The sequence below is a fragment of the Mytilus californianus genome, unplaced genomic scaffold (genome assembly GCF_021869535.1).
Source record: "Mytilus californianus isolate M0D057914Y unplaced genomic scaffold, xbMytCali1.0.p SCAF_7, whole genome shotgun sequence".
NCBI lineage: Eukaryota > Metazoa > Mollusca > Bivalvia > Mytilida > Mytilidae > Mytilus > Mytilus californianus.
Window position 1 is genome coordinate 33,513,284 of NW_026262723.1, and position 16,907 is coordinate 33,530,190.

The 16,907-nt window shown below is 32.4% G+C and overlaps 1 long non-coding RNA gene across 1 annotated transcript; it reads left to right on the plus strand.

The window, feature by feature from the left end:
- Window positions 1–423: 423 nt before the first annotated feature.
- On the plus strand, window positions 424–7,740 carry LOC127707628 (uncharacterized). Its single transcript, XR_007984973.1, has 3 exons — window positions 424–621; window positions 4,131–4,334; window positions 6,871–7,740. It is a non-coding gene; the product is annotated as an uncharacterized LOC127707628 (long non-coding RNA).
- The last annotated feature ends 9,167 nt before the right edge of the window (window positions 7,741–16,907 follow it).

A 16,907-nucleotide genomic window follows, 5' to 3' on the forward strand; every position in this document is an offset into this window, starting at 1 on the left:
ATAACAAAATTACTTTTCCAGTTTTCACCATCCTTTGTATGGTAAGACGAATATTTGTCAATTTTCACCATCATTCGTATGGTAAGACGAATATTTGTCAGTTTTCACCATCATTCGTATGGTAAGACGAATATTTGTCAATTTTCACCATCATTCGTATGGTAAGACGAATATTTGTCAATTTTCACCATCATTCGTATGGTAAGACGAATATTTTGTGGACGTTAAAAGTCCATTTGCGGTCTTAAAGTGCATACAATTCTTATCCTGTTAAATAAATGCTACAATATTTGGGTAGGATAAAGATAATATCGTTTAATGCGTTACATATATAGTGGTAGATACATGTATAAACGGAAACCTCATGTTTTCCGACAATTTCAAGGTTATAGTTTTATAACTTACGCTGTTTTAAATAAGATATATAAGCTAAACAAAATAACTGCTAGCTCAATGCTGTCTACAAAATGCCGAAAAAGACATTCCTGAAATTGTTTGTTTTTTTTCCGGCTCTGTTATTTGGAGTCTTTCTGTTAACATCAAGCACGTGTGAACAAATGGAAACAAAAATTGACAAGGTCTTTGAGATTGTACAAGAAATCCACAAAAAGTTATATACAGGTACAAAGTTTAAGTACATTTTTAGTATCCTGTTGTATATATTTTGTTATTGCTTGGGGTGATCTCAGGTGCTCCGGAAGGGTAAGCAAATCCTGCTCCACATGTGGCACCCGTCTTGTTGCTCATGTTAGTACAAACCCGGTGATAAGTCTAATTCGATAGGTTACATTCGGGGAAAAGGGGACAAGATTGTAATTACGACAATTGGAACATATCCGTTGTCATTTGTGAAACGGATATTCCATAACGGTCAACCAACTCATGATGGCGTCCGTAAAATTTACGAAGGGACGATTTCAACTTCACCACTGGGAAATCTTGGTTTAATAGCTTCCTTGTGGGCAGCAACCCTCTACCAAGGAAATCATGATAGGAAATACAAGCCCTAGCATATCGTATCAACTGGGAGATATATACTCCGTATGCAGGCGCTGCTGGAATGTTGCTACATAGAAATGGAAAGTTCACAATTGGAAGCTGAAATCATCTCTTTTGTCGTAAAGTTTTGTTTTCAACCGACCATCATTGTCAATTTATAGTTGTAAGTCAAGATATGAGGCAGACTTAACTGTATCTGTTGTATCCTTTATCTCAAGTTCGATGGGATAGATGCGTTCAACATAGTCACCAAATTTTGATTTAATTAGTGAGAGAACATCATCCAAATAGGGGAAAGTAAAGGTAAAGGATACTTTTCTTCCTAAGAAGTTCCTGTATGAAGTCGGCCTCATATGAATAAAGGAACAAGTCGGCAAGAAGAGGAGCATAATTGGTTCCCATGGGAATGCCGATTGTTTGTTGAAAAAACACGTCCTCTAACGTAGCAGATATGTTGTCAATCAAGAAATCAAGCATCTTGATAATGTCAGTTTCAGAGATCTTTTTGTTTAAATCAGTATATAATATTCTGTGCTATTTAAGAACTAAATGCTTTTTTTGTAATTTTGTAGGGTTGTAAAATCGTTTATTGTGCTTCATACAAAATTTTCAAAGCTTTTACACCCCAAATTACAAAAAGAAGCAAACGAATTTCTGTTTGGTATAAAATGCATTCTAAAAATGTAAACTGAAACATATTGAAAAAAAAATATTTACGACTCTATTGCCGATGAAAAACCCTTCAATGTGTAGAATTGTTGAAAAAAAACAAGAACAATTGTCATATGATTAATAGTAAATTGATTTTTGAAAACGTTTACGGGCGTATCTTATAATTTTACCCTTTCTTCATGCTTTTATAATTGATAAAATATCTTATACATGTTTAAGACGATTGTTGTGAAAATGCATAAAAATATAAGATTGGTTAAGATAATGAAAATTTTAAAACGTGAACTACGATCTTTAATGATTTTAGGGAATGTGAAGAGTTGATACTGATTATGGAAACATTGTTGATTACCTATATGGAAATAAGATAGTGTTAATATTTATTTTGAACAACTTTGGTCCACCTGCAAATTCAAAATTTTCAATTTATGTTTTAGAACTCGCACTGACGAATATAGTTTTAGTTTTATTTTGTCATTATTGCATTATTAATGAGGTTAATTTTGTATGTTAAAATGGCTCTCATTTTTTCATCTTCTGTAAAAGCCTACCCTAAAAATTCCAACCAATTCATTCTACCCTGTATTAATAATAGAACAGGCAAAAATCAAATAGATCATAAATGTACTTTATATTTTAGCTTCTTTTTGCCTTTGCAATTTTAGGGGAAATAAATCTAAATTATAAACCGTTCGTGCGACTGTTACTTGCAACGGTTGCTTAGAAGCATAATCGAGTACACACACTATTGTTTGCTATATATACGAACAATATCCACCTGAAATTAATACCAAGTTGCAGCTGAAATTCCTCTAAATACTTTTGATTATGATAAATAAAACATTAATTTTCATATGAAGAGTATACATCAATTATTTTCAAAAGTTCAATGAAAGCTCCCAGTTCGTTCTACGGTTAGTACGATAGTAAATCGATAACTCAACTAAGTGTAATACGTTGAGTCTGAACGCACATTATTGTAGTCCTATGAAATTGTTTTGGAGTAAAGCAGGAAGCATGGTTTTTAGGTAAGAAAACATAAGTAGTGCACATGTATGTAAAAAAAAAAAAAAAGAATTGAATTGTCAAAAATCATCATACATGCTATTTACATTGCAAATGCTATTTTCAAGGTTGAAACACGCACTACATGTACATGTATACCTTTACTCATAAAGTTTTTACTTCTGAATGCTGATTTGGAGATCTAGAATTCTTGGATCGGTGTTGTTGCAATGTGGAGGCTGAAAAGGTCGTATCGTGTGTCATTTTGTTATGCATCCACCTAGTTTTAACAGGCAAAAAAGTAAATGGCATGATTTATCTAGATTTTCACTTAAAAAATTCGACCACTCTTTGCCATTTTGACCCCTAACCCTGTTTAAAACCTAATATTAGGTCACATCACTCATAATTTGATACAGACGAAGTTGTATTGATCCCAACACTGCATCAATTTCTGACGTTACCACTTGCGTTTTGTGTGTACAATGAAATCGGACACTGAAAAACGTACTACTAGTATTTCTGAACTAGTATGAAAATGAACTGTAAAGACTTGCATCTTTGTTTTTGCAAAAAAAAACCCAACTCATTCATTCGACAGACTGTTGGACACGCATGAAAGTATTGAGTAAAATAAGACTACTGTTTGTCAATAAAAGTTTGCTCTCCAACTGGATCATACTGTTTTAGTTTATCCTCTCTATCTGATTTACTTTTCATTTTGTAGTTGTATTGTTCAGAATGAACTTAAAGACTTTGATGGATCAAAATGTTTGGTTTAGCAAAAGGGGTTTTTTGTGGAGGTGAGAACCTATTCACGAAAATATATGGCAAACAATTTCCGCCGCTAGTGAAGTGACATTATCCTTAGGTTATTGATCCCTATTGGCGAGCATTTTAGTAGTATCATGATTTAAATAAAGCATGTTCAAGTCAAATCATATAATTGTACTATATCTAAGGTTACATCTTAAATTTTCAGACAATTGACCCTTGGTGGCCGATTGGTCTTAGATGTTAACAAAAACGTTAATCTACAGTGATGAAAAGCCTGTAAATACTAATGTTGTGAGTTCAAACCCCGGTTGTGGCAAAACAAGTTTGACACCGATCGTTTGTTTCTTTGCTTGGCAGTTTTCCTGTCAAAGGTCAGTTGCTAAAATGGCGTTAAACACCGGCAATCAGTCAACTAAAAGTCAGGCAATGTTTATTGTATGCTCCGTTTAGCCTTGTTTGGTTCTAATGTTTCGCGAACGTGTTATTTACAAAGCTTGTGAAATCTTTGTTTTTTACCGACACCATAAATAAAACCAATGACATTGTTCTAAAACAGCGAAGAACTATAAACACGACAACCACATTTTTCAGCTCGTTTTCTCTGCTTTCTCGCCATTATTGATTACTCGCAACATATCCTTTTATATGAGTAAAGATACGATAAAATGCATTTATAGGTATCCCAAAAGAAGTGGCTCATAGCAGATCAACATATCAAAGCTCAACATGGAGACCTCAGTTTCCGTCGAGTTTGGCTGTTGATGGAAGTCTTGAAACAATACAACACACAGATATACAGCAAAACCCTTACTGGGTATTAGATCTTGGACAAATGTACAGTATCACAAGCGTAGAAGTTTACAATGAACCAAATGGCAACGGTAAATAATTGATATTTATTTTTGTAAAAAGGGGAGAAAATACTAAGGTGGCAATCAAAAATTAGAAGTCGCAGAAAAACTGACGTAACCAGGGAAAACGAAAATGAAAACAACAGTTCACAAATTACAAAACAGAACACCAATTGCTACTAATCAGCTCCAGACCTGTAGTTTAAATATTGAGATCACCTCTTTGATTGGATTAGACAAAAATCAATCCAGATGATATTGTTTACATTTGTAGTGGTATCATCAATCAATCATAGCTATCTGTTAAGAACATTTTTTTTATCTTTGACATGTACAGTAAACGTGAGTACGTTCTATGAATAGTGTGTTGAGCTAAAATACACCGGACATGAGCAGATATTTAAGCTATCTCAAGTTTTAGCTTAAGAAGGACTAAGGTACAACTGTAGTTGAATATCTTGGACAGTACTATGGCAAAATAAAAACACTTTGAAATATTTGGATAGAAGATTTTAAATTATTTGCACATCTGGTGCAGTAAAATAGGTAACGTTATAGCGCTCTGACATGAGTGTATAGGTAAAAGTAGTATCTTTGGTTACCTTGCTTGCAAGCTCAATCGTTAAATATTAATTTACAAATGGGAGGAGTAAAATGCCATTTACTTATCAACTAAAAACATACCTAGTAATGATCTGTTTATTATTCATATGTATGTTTCAAGCAAAGCTTTACATGGCATAACTTTCAACTATGTAAATGAACTTTCCTTTCTAATATAAGAAGAAGAGAGGCGAAAGATTCCAACGGGACATTCAAACTCATAAGTGGAAAATAAACTGACAACGCCATGGCAATAAAAAAAAACAAAAACAACAGTATTCAAAACACAACATAGAAAACTAACGACTGAGCAACACGAACCCCACCAAAAACTAAGGGTAGAATTTTAAAAAATATAAAAAATGTTTTGATAACTGTTTCAAATAAGGAGGAACAATTCATTAGAACTTTTTACGTTGTGGATAGGCAGTTATAATTAAAGTATCTTTTTTTATATTCCCCACATATAAAAACATGATTTGTTCTGTGTGTCTGTCCATCACACGTGTATAATGTATAATTTGGTTAAAATAATAATAATAATAATTCACATAGAAAAGAGGAAAAAGCAAAAGTACTTGATACAATGTATTGTTGTGAACCTGATATTTAACAGTGAAAATGTAAAAAAAAAAAAAAAGAAGAAAAGTTTCTAAGAACTGCCCATAATAAAAATTATACCTTCTATCTTGTATTTCATTTTATCACATTTTTCTTCTTCTTTTAAAAAGTTTGGCTGGGTAACGTTGTCTAGTAAAATTTCAGAGATTTTATATCCATCTTAAAGACACCAAACTAGAAGCTTTTATGTTTGAGCACATACTGTTTTGTTTTTTAATTTTCAATTGCCTCATTCTGGTCCTTCAACACTACTTATTAGATTTAAATATACATTGTACATGATATAGAGGTATATATGTTTATATCAATTACTTATGAAATCTTAATATAACCCAGATTAACTTAGGATAATAGGTGAACATTGATTTATGTTCAAAATTGATCGAGGTAAATTTTATCCAACCATATTCTATGAACTTAATATAGCAAATTCAACAGTCAAGTATAATACTATTAATTGTAAAATCTGATGAAACGAAAAATATTTTAGTAGTTCAGATTTTCAGAGCTGATCAAACCAAAAAAGGACCTAAAGCATAGCCAAACCCGGACAAAGAATCAGAGTTTTGCATGAGGGAGATATATTCCTTTTTCAAAAAATGATTTCCAAAATCTTATAACATCAAATCGCAATCAAACAATATCAAAATGTTCATGCCAGTGCCGACGTACTCAGGTACTGGCTTCTAGGCTGGTGGTACCCGCGGGAACTAACAGTTCACCATCAGGGATATCGACCCAGTGGTAGTAATAACATAAACGGTACAAATGTTTACTGCACCAATGCGCATTTCGACAATAAACATCTCTTCAGTGATGTTTGAGGCCGAAAATATGAAAAACCTGCTTCACTGAAGAGACATGTATCGTCGAAATCATTATTTGTTGCACTAAAATTGGTACAACTAATGTTATGCTAATCATTTATTAATAGAAATGAGTCAACTGTGTTTGAAAGTCTCTTGGGCAATGATAAAATGAAAATGGGAAGGTCTATTTGAACCATAACATTTAATATTTATAACAGAAATAAGCATATCAGGAAAAAGTTAACAATGATAACAAATTTTCTAATCAATGGTAAAGTTTTCAATAAATTTAGATATATAGACTTCCATTACGTGAATAGCAGCGATGCTAAACTATTTTCTGACATCAATTTCATTATATAAGATGTACACAAACATTGAATATTTTAACACTACTTTTTGCGATCAATAATAACTTAAATATTTCCTACACATAAGAACTTTTCCTAGTACACACCCTCTTCGATGTAATGTACATTTTAAAATTTTAAAATGAACAACATAATAAAGTTTATTTCCTTATCTTTTCATAGGTGAACGATTCCGTGATGTAGATATTTTGGTCGGAGAGCGCCATGATAACCATATGGCGCTGTGCGCACATTATGTAGGACCAAGTCATACAGAAGCCCATCATATATTCGATTGTAACAGAGTTTTGAAAGGCAAATTTGTGAAGATAACAATCAGGCAAAGAGCATACCTACATATGGCTAAAGTGAAAGTGAATGCTTTAGTGTAATGCGATAATATTAGAAAAGGAGCAACACTTGATATCCTTATAAGGGCGTATCGTTTTTTATTTTGTTTCGCGTCAATTTTACATTTTACGTTATTCTTACATATAACACATATAGAAAAGTACGCATGGGTATTAAATTGATTTATTCCATCATCAAAATAATGAATTATTTCGTACATATAAAAAAAAGAAGATGTGGTATGATTGCCAATGAGACAACTCTCGACCAGAGAGTACACTACCTTGGTCTTTAAAAACTGCATGAACAAATACACATATTTATTTTCAAAAGATCATCTAAAATATTTTTTGTGTTTTTTTAATATAAAAAAAATTTACACAAACTGAGAAAAACTCAAAATTTTGCCGAATGTATAAATAACATACATTTTAAATTGAAATGCCACCGTATGCCCATACATGTCAATAGTTAATAACAAACATAACAAAACCAATGAACACATACATAATACAACAACACACTGCTGAGATTCATATAAAATATATGTTCAGTGATTCGCTGCTGTCAGCTGTCTTAGCAACCTTTTAAGTTTTTTTTATTAGCATGCTGCAATGTTGCAGCAATAAATAGAACTTTGCTTCAATTTCATATATATGGTTGATATTATGTTATGTTGCTTTAATAAAAGTCTTTTCTGTATTGTCATTTATACTCGATATTGGTTAAAAAGCAACTAATGAAATTCAATTTTATTTTGAATTAGGATTACACAGTCGTGATTATGTAGTAGCCCCTTCTGTTGTTTAAACAACATTGTCACATTGATTGATGACAATGTCATTTGAAGTGTTTGAGCATCATCGCTCTATAACACGTTTTACAGTAGACCATTTTTTGGAAACCAATCACCGTTTGTCCCGCCTTTATAAATTGAGTGACACCCTATTAGTTTTTGCTGTAATAAAGAGAACATATTATCAAATGTATGTCGTGTGCACATGAAGATAATGGGAAATGGTATTTTCGAGCAGCTTTCTACTTGCTTAAACTATTTTGTGTATTTTGCAGCTATCTACATTTATCATCAAATGGAACATTAACTAATTTACGTGCCACTTGCACATAATAAGGTACCAAACACGCATATTCTGAACGTTTTTAGGGGCTTGAGATTTTAATCTCCGGACAACTTAAATGAAAACATTATGAAAATAAATGAATAAAAGATTAATTTTCAATAGAAACACACTACTTTTTCCATTTTATTTCAAAACAAGCAAAGTATTTTTCAAGATATTTAGAATCAAACATTTAATTAAAAAAAAAACCACACACACCTTACAAAATTGCAAAGGATCGGTCAATTAGAAATAAAATTCCAGCATCTTATAGTCAGTACCGATGTGTCAAAAAGTAATCAACTGTGAATGATATTCTGAGGTCTACGATATTCATTTATTTCATTTAAATATGAATACAGAAGAGATGAAAACATTTAAAGGAGACATGACACGATTTTAAATTTTTGTTCCAAAATGTTTATTGATACATAACTTTCCCCAAATATATACATCGATAGCAGTATAAGTGTCAAATATTTGGTAAAATATGTATTTAAATGCATCAATCTATCGACCTTATAAATATGCATATTTCTATCCCGGAAGTCACTGAGAACGAGGCTACTACGTCACGGGTTCCAAATTCTTCATAATGACAGTAAGGAATTACGCAAATTTATTTTCGATAACAAAAAGCATCACAGTGATAAACATTGATTCTCTGTGATGCCGATGAATTCAACAATATAATTAAAAAAAATAGTGACATGATATTTCCGTTTTTCGATTGATCCGCAGACCTGGGAGGCGTGAAGATGGGACTTTGTATCAACCCCACTACAATCTGTTCCGTCCGCTTTTGCAAGGAATCTAGAGTTGGGGGTCTCGGTGCCATGCCATGAGTTCATCATAGGTCACAGGTGCGCGGTAATGTGAGATGATTCGCCATTTCGAATCTCCATATTGACATCAGGACTAGTGAACACCCACTTTTAGTTTGATTTGGTAGATATATTAAAATACGATAAAAAGATCCGATATGTCTAGTTGGTATAGAATTAGATGATTAAAACCATTTCTTTTTAAATGGAAACTTAATATTAAATGAGGAAAGTGTCGTTGGTATAACCTTAAAGCCTTCAACAATGAGAAAACCCCATACCGTATATTTGTCTATAAAAGGCCCCAACATGAAAAATGTAAAGCAATTTAAACGAGAAAAATAACGGCATAATTTATAACAATATTTCCGAAGAACAAAAACACAGTCATGAATAAACGACAACCACTGAACTACAGGCTCCTTACTAGGAAGAGGTACAGGGTTAAACATGTTTGTGAGCGCTCAGTCCTTCTAACGTGGGACAGTGGTCTAACAGAACAACATAAGAACAGACTGTAAAAATCGATGGCAATTGGCTTAACTCACAAGATCGTTACATAGAAATAATAGACACAAAGCACCGAAATAAGAGTACTCGCAGTTACCGAAAGCTAGTTCAAAGCCAGTTACAACTTATAAATAATTCATGTTCTCCCAGACTGAAGTATGTTACATGCATACATTCAGGTATTTCACATCCAATATTTTATGGTAAGATTCTTTACAAAGCACAAAAATGTCGGCATTCACCTCAAAAGCTAACCAAACCTTTAAACAATCTTATTCGGAAAGGATATAGTTACGATACTGTTGTCAAGTCATTAAGGATTGCATATTTTGGTATTAATATTGAATCACTCATAGGGTCTTTGCATCGGAAATAAACACATTTATTCTAAAACCAGTCGTTGGCATAAAACGGGTTATGTTCTTCTCATATATTTTATGATGGTATGATACTAAACCCCTAACGGGAGGGATTGTAATTGATTTTCATATGATGAAAACATAATCTTTCAGTCAGTTTGATTGAGGTCTGGAGCTGGCATGTCAGTAACTGCTAGTAGTCCTTTGTTCATTTATGTATCATTGTCATTTTGCTTAGTTTCTTTTGTTACCGATTCTGACATCGGACTCTGACTTCTTTTGAACTGAGTTTTACAGTGCGTATTGCTATGTGTTTCTTTATTCTACATTAGCTAGAGGTATAGTGGGAGGGTTGAGATCTCACAAAACATGTTTAACCCCGCCGCAATTTTGCGCCTGTCCCAAGTCAGGAGCCTCTGGCCTTTGTTAGTCTTGTATGTTTTTTTAATTTTAGTTCATTTATATGTTTTGGAGTTTAGTGTGACGTCCATTTACACTGAACTAGTACACAATTTTATTTAGGGGCCAGCTGAGGACCACCTCCGGGTTAAACATGACCCATATAGGAAGAAACATTTTTGACATATATCAAAAAGGGAATTTTGTGTGGCAAATATTTTCCGGGGGATGGAAATATGTGAATTTAATTTTACTGTGCCTATAATTTGGAGTCAGATTCATAAGGGTCTGGCGAAATTGCATACTTTAGAAAATGTAGTATGACAATATTAATTGTTACAACATAAGACATTTTTCTTTAAAATGTTTGGTTTTCACAGGTACATGTAAATAACATTACACGTCACTGAATTACACTACATGTGCCTTATTACCTTTCACCTGGTCAAATATGCTATAGGTGTCAATTTTAATTACTAAAACAACAGCCTCCAAAACATATTCATATACTGGGGAAAAGGTAATAACATTGTATTTGAAAGGTCCTCAAATCAATAAAAATATATCCAGTCTCTTCAACTGTGAGACAACGTGAACAATCTTCCAAATGGAGAAAATATAAAGTGTTATATGACTTATTGTGGTGTCTGGTTTCCAACCAATAAATATATACATTGAGGCATAAGTTTTGATGATAATACATAACTATGAAAAGTTCCTCCGTAACAAAAAAAAATAAATAAATAAGTGTAATTAAAAAGGCATCATTAGCGAACGCCTAATTTGACTTTACTAACTTTTTTCAGCTTTCAGAGCACACTTACTGTAACAGGAAAAAAAAAACGACTATATGATCACCAACGAAAGAAATGTATACTTTCGATCATGACGAAATGAAGTTTTATTTGAGAAAAAAAAAAAGCGCTTTATTAAGTTTGTTCATCAGACGAACCAATATATATGTATGGTAACAAGCCGATCGGTAAATCGACGATGTTGGACTCTTCGCATTTTCTTGTTTATTTTCCGCACCCAATGACTAAAATTGCTGAGGTCAATTGTTTGAATTTGTCAGTAATAGGGAAAACTGCTGTTAATACCGTCCATCGTGTAACTGTGCACAAAAAGTGATTGACATCATCCAGTTTGAGACATTTTCTCAGCTTGTAACCTATGAAATGAGCACGATCACGTGACCGTTATCTAATCAAAAGTCATTGATTATGACAAGCGCTGGATTATATGACCTAAAAATGCCGATTGATTTTAACCAGTAAAATAGTACGAAATATTTTTTTAAGACTTATACTAATTGATTTAGTAAATAAAAATCTTGTCACGTCTCCTTTAAGATAACATGGCACTTGCTTGAAAATATTGTGTAGGAAAGGAAAGAGTGTCAGTAAAAACGTGCCTATTTATGTCGGTTGAAATTTATACATTTTCGCCACGTGCTTGAATACACATTTGTAAAGGAGGCCATTTATTTCACACTAGATTCATAATGAATATCGCTTTCAATCTTTACACAAACTCACGTTGTCTTTTATGAACAAAAATGTGATAAATAAAAAAAAAAAAAAAACAAAAAAAAAACGAAGTTATTTTTCATTTTTTGCTGGTTAACTGATGGAGAGATTTTCTTTCGCAATCTGTTAGCCTGTTAGTCTGAGATTGAAGACGGTTACTGTATTTTATATTTAAAGGATGATTTTTTTTACATATCTTTTTTGTTTTAACAATGTTTAACTGTACGTTTGTTCATTGTGGATTGCTTGCAATTTAATCAGCTAGCACTAAATTCCACTTCAATTTGTCTGGTCAACGAATGGTTCATATTCATATCAGAATATCATGACTTTTTCCGGTTTTCACCACCCTTCTTATAGTTAAGAATATTTGGTTGATGTTAATAGCCCATATTCGGTCTAAAAACGCATACAGTCTTTATCCAGTTACAAACATATTACAATATGGTGGCTGAATACAGATAATATCGTTAAATACGTTATGGTGGTAGAGTTATGAATAAACGAAAATAACAAGTTTGCCGAAATTGTGTAGGTTATAGCGTCATAATTAACGCTGTTTTGAATGAGATAATTAATTTTGGTTAAGTTTTTAACTTTATCTACCAATTTATTTTCAATATTGTCATGCTCCACAAAATTGGAATTGATACAATACTTTCTTTAAAATTTTTCATATGAAAATAAAGAATTATTTTCTTACACCAAATCATTAATTAAAAAGTTCACAATTCCCAATAAATTTGAATCTCAAGATCATCTTGCCATATATTATGATGGTCGAATTCAGCTATAAGACAGTGTCAATATATTAATATTTGTTGTCCAATCTAAACTTATTTTGCAAAACAGACCAGAATATCATACCAAACAAAAAAATTGACTTTCTGAGCTAATTTAGTAATCATCTCGACTTAAATGTCAAATTTTGTCTCCTCCGAATTTCTGTTTATCTAATAGCAAAATTGTCCAAGGTGATTAGTTTTGTGGATCTGGTAATCTAAACAGCAGACATATAATTTACGCTACAGCAAAGAAATATATTTTTATTCTTCAGCAAAAATAACAGATATTAGACTTCTTAAGACATCCATCACAATAATCGTATTGTTTTACTTGATCTGGTTTTTCTTTTCATGAAGAAATTAAAAAAAATATCTTCCGAGGCTCCTTCAGAACCCCTACTGGTTGGATAGGAAGGACAACAGTCAGAACTATAACTCTTCCAATACATGTTAGTTCTCTGTTGCCTTAGTATTTAAAAATGATTTAATACTGTTTATCTTAGCTGTTAAACTACACAGTATTATCCACTTTGTCCAGCTCAAATCATATAGCTAGCTGTATGAACCAACCAGAATGATTCCAAACAAGGATTTTGTCTAGTAAAAGTTTATCCATACTACCTTTTTTGACCCAATTCATTTGGTTTCATTTTGGTCATCATTACATTTTAGACAAGCACATGCTAAAAATTTATCAAACAAATGCAAACATTGATTAGTAATTAAAAAATGAAAACAGCTAAATTGCATGCGTCCGAAGCACTTTTCTGGATTTTCCTTCATTAGGAACGCTCAATGCCGAATAATTGAAAGCCAAGGATAAAATATCTGAATAGCTATATGACGAAAAAGAACCTGAAATTATAACAAGAGCATCATCAGGGTCAGTTGATAGCTACAGTGAGGAATTCAAGCACTTAAAGACTGGAAGAAAGAAGATCTCATTGACGAAAACCCCTTTATAAGGGAAACAATTCTGAAATATTTCCATTATTAAACGCTGCACTTGCGACAGTTACATAACGTTAACCAACTCATAAATATATGATCAAAGCCATTAAACTGCAATGCCTCTAGAATAAAAGACCGTTCTACAAAAAATAAACAAAAAGAAGTAGACAAGGAACGGCATTCACCATATTGTCGATCAAGTCATAACTAAGTCCATTACATTCAACTATATACATACATTTAAAAGAAACGTTTTGTGTTTGGCTAATCATATTTTCCAGCATCTTTTGAATCTATTTACTAGACTTCCTTTATGACTCTTATAAACTACACACAGCAATGTGATACGTCGCCAGTTCTTATGATAACATTTTGACTTACCTTCCTTAAGTATACAAGTGTTGGGCCCCTGTCTTTGAGTGATAGAGAATTTTCCATATTCTAAAAGCCTCATTTTAACATTTTAACAGTGGAATCTTAATTTCATCCATATTTATTTTTTTAACAACTCAACAGACAATGAATCCATATCAAGTGATTTGGAATTCTTAACTTTTTAAAGAGAAGACATACATTCCTGCAATGTTAAAGTCCCTCACAGGGACTCACCTCTTTTCACTAGTCGTAGTAATAAATGGATTGTCCAGTTGAAGAAATGTGTCCCTGTGAGATTCAAGTAACAATGGATTAGAACTTATTAGAAAATATCTAATAAAACTGTTCATTGCTAATATGACTCGAATCTGTTTTACCTGTTAGTTCCAAAAATCAATCAATTAATCTCCAGACAATGTTTATTGTATGCTCAGTGTTGTCTCGTTTGGTTATTATGTTTCATAAACATGTTATTTAAGAAGCTTGCGAAATCTTTGGTTTTACCGACGCCATAATGTTTTAATCAAATTTTAAAAAGACTCAGCCGAATTGATCTATTCTTTTTAATGTCATATATGCACAAGAACTATAAACACATTTGTTATCTCGTGATACGTGTTTACTTGCCTGCCATGGTTGAGTACTTGCAACATTCAAGATGTCTTTTGATATGAATAAGAATGCGATACAATACATTTACAGGTATCCCAAAAGAAGTGCCTCATAGCAGATTAACAAATCAAAGTTCAACATGGAGGCCTCAATTTCCTTCCAGTTTGGCTGTTGTTGGAAGTCTTGAAACAGTACAACACGCATACATACAGCTGAACCATTATTTGGTAGTAGATCTCGAACAAATGTAATGTATCACAAGTGCAGAAGTTTACAATGAACCAAATGGCAACGTTAAGAAATTGATTATTAGTTTTCTTTAAAAAGGGGGGAGGAAGACATTAAAGGGCAATCAGAAACTAGAAGTCGCAGAAAAACAGAGAACACCATCGGAAAGAAAAAACGACGAAAATGCAAACAACAGTCCACAAATCACAAAACAACAAAACAGAAAAAGAAATATGTCAACACCAATTGTTTTTAATCCGCTCTAGACCTGTAACTATTGCAAACTGTATAAATTTATATATATAAAACAATATACAATTGTAGTCTTTGTATGAGGTCGATATATCCTTGTATCGACCTCATACAAAGGTTACCATTGTTATATCATTAATGTCAATAAGCCAGAGGTACAGCAGCAATTGAATTATTCATTTGATTGGTTGTTACGATTGTGTCAGATATTCTAAAAATAACCATGCAATATCACTTTTCTATCTGCTGTTTTAAGTCTACTTTTGAAAATATAGTTGATCATGTGACTCTTTTTAAATCAATCAAATAAATTAGAATATACACAATAATAATATTAACCGATAACGTCTGCAGACTGGTTATCGCAAATACGTTCTGTTTTATAGACAGTAGAAATAGAACGTTATTTTATGAACAATTGTACTCGCACAGTTTTCATAAATAAATATTATGTGATAAAAGTAAGCTTTATTCTTGTTTTATATTTTCTGACTTGTCCTTAGCTTATTTGTATTACTGCATTTATGTGACCTGTTTGGTAACGCTTGGTAACGCTTGATCTAAAATGTGCTAAAGTGGCGTTTTGTTCAAGAATGTTTTGGTTAAAAGACGTTTTTAAACATATCAAATGAACCGTAGAATAAAAAAATAACAAGCCATAAGCATGGTAGGCAAACGTATTTATAATTTCGACCTCGATCATCACTGGAGGGACATTGGTGAAGATGATGATAAAAATAGCACTTGTTAATTGTCGAAACGCGCCTCTGGTGCAGTAAACTTGGTATCGTTTATGTTATTGTTACAAGTGACTCGCGCGTCCGCGTGCAAAATTATAAGCCTAGTATCTTTGAAGAATTATTATGTCCATATCTGTCCTTATTTGAAAGCAACACTACTACATTCAAGTCAACTCAGGTCAAATATTATGTAGGACTTGTTTCTGTCATTAGGCTTACTACTTTTGTCGGTGGCTTACCGGCTGATCCCTTGTTTCACTGTTCAAAGAAGCTACGCATGCCCGGCATATGCAGCCATCAGCCAGATATTTTAATCGCGTTGCAAGTACATGAAGTACATTGATCGTTATTTGACGACATAAGTTATTTATTGTTTTGTTATTAAGACTATAAACATTTCTTGATAAATTATGAAGTTGAATGGAATAACACATGTACGTAATAAATACACCATTGTACAGGAAAGGTGACTTATTCTATGTTAATAGGTTAAATAGTACTTACACAGTGTGCCACTACTTCGTATGACTATTATTATATTGATATTTTGAAGAGATAGTCATTAAACTTGATTTTAATTTCTATTTTCATATAATCACAATATTTCTATTTGATCAATCAAAATATTGGATGAACAAAAGGATAAGATCATACTTTAATTTCATTTTGATTTGTACCTCCTATCCGATTTAAGAGAATTGAACTTCGATAAACTACTATCGCCTTAATTTGGTGTCGAAAATTACTTCCAAATTAAATGTTTGAAAACCTTGATAGTAGGGATTTTCTATAATTTTACATATATATGAATGATATACTAATTTGCATAATCATGTAATTTTGTTAATAAACATTGTCGCAGATTTACCATACTGAACGTGCAACAATCGGCTAGTCGTTTTATTCAGAAACAAGTGCGAGCAGATTCTTACATTCTTTCATTTAAAGAATCTCCTGTCGGCAAGTTAAGCATATAAACTGTGTATACAAATGTTAAAGTCCGCGATAATTTCTATATAATGCATTATATGGATTTTGTGGGGTTCGTTTTGCTCTGCCTTTAGTTTTCTATGTTGTGTTTTGTGTATTATTGTTTGTCTTTTGGTCTTTTTCTTTTTTTTTCATGATGTTGTCAGTTTATTTTCGGCTTATGAGTTTGAATGTCCCTATGGTATCTTTCGCCT